This window comes from Orycteropus afer, unplaced genomic scaffold, assembly GCF_000298275.1.
Source record: "Orycteropus afer afer isolate SDZICR_OR568_19922 unplaced genomic scaffold, OryAfe1.0 scaffold00498, whole genome shotgun sequence".
In the NCBI taxonomy this organism is placed as follows: Eukaryota; Metazoa; Chordata; class Mammalia; order Tubulidentata; family Orycteropodidae; genus Orycteropus; species Orycteropus afer.
The window spans coordinates 193,489-194,243 of record NW_006922085.1 but is presented as its reverse complement, the minus strand read 5'-3'; positions in this window follow the sequence as shown (position 1 = coordinate 194,243).

Genomic DNA, 755 nt, shown 5'->3' with positions numbered 1-755 from the left:
AGTCTCTTCTGACATCCATTTTGGTCTTTTCTTCCTTTCCTGTCTTTTTAATGACCTTTTGCTTTCTTTGTGGATGATGTTCTTGATGTCATCCCACATTTCCTCTGGTTTTTAGTCATTGGTATTTAGTGCATCAATTCTATTCTTTAAATGGTCTCTCAATTCAGGAAGGATATTATCAAGGTCAGGAGGTCTGGTGGCGTAGTGCCTAAGGCATTTGACTGCTAACCAGAAGCCTGGTGGTTCAAACCCACTAGCCACTCCTCAGAAGGAAGGTTGGGCAATCTACTTCTGTAGTGAAACTGCCTCGGAAACCCAAGGACAGGTCAGTATGAGTCGGATCCAACTCCACGGCAGTGAGGTTTTTTTTTTTTTTAAATCAAGGTCATATTTTGGGTCTCGTGGACTTGTTTTAATTGCCTTGAACTTCAACTTGAACTTGCATATGAGCAGTTGATGGTCTGTTCCACAGTCAGCTCCTGGCCTTGTTTTGGCTGAAGATACTCTTGCCCCAGATGTAGTTAATCTGATTCCTGTGTACTCCATCTGGCAAAGTCCACATGTAGAGCCACCGTTTGTGTTGTTGAAACAAGGTATTTGCGATGAGTAAGTCGTAAGTCTTGCAAAACTCTATCATGCGATCTCCAGCATTATTTGTCACCAAGGCCAAATTTTCTGACTACCGGTGATTCTAATTAGTTTTCACCTTTTGCCTTCCAATCATCAGTGATAATCAGCACATCTTTTTTTTTTTT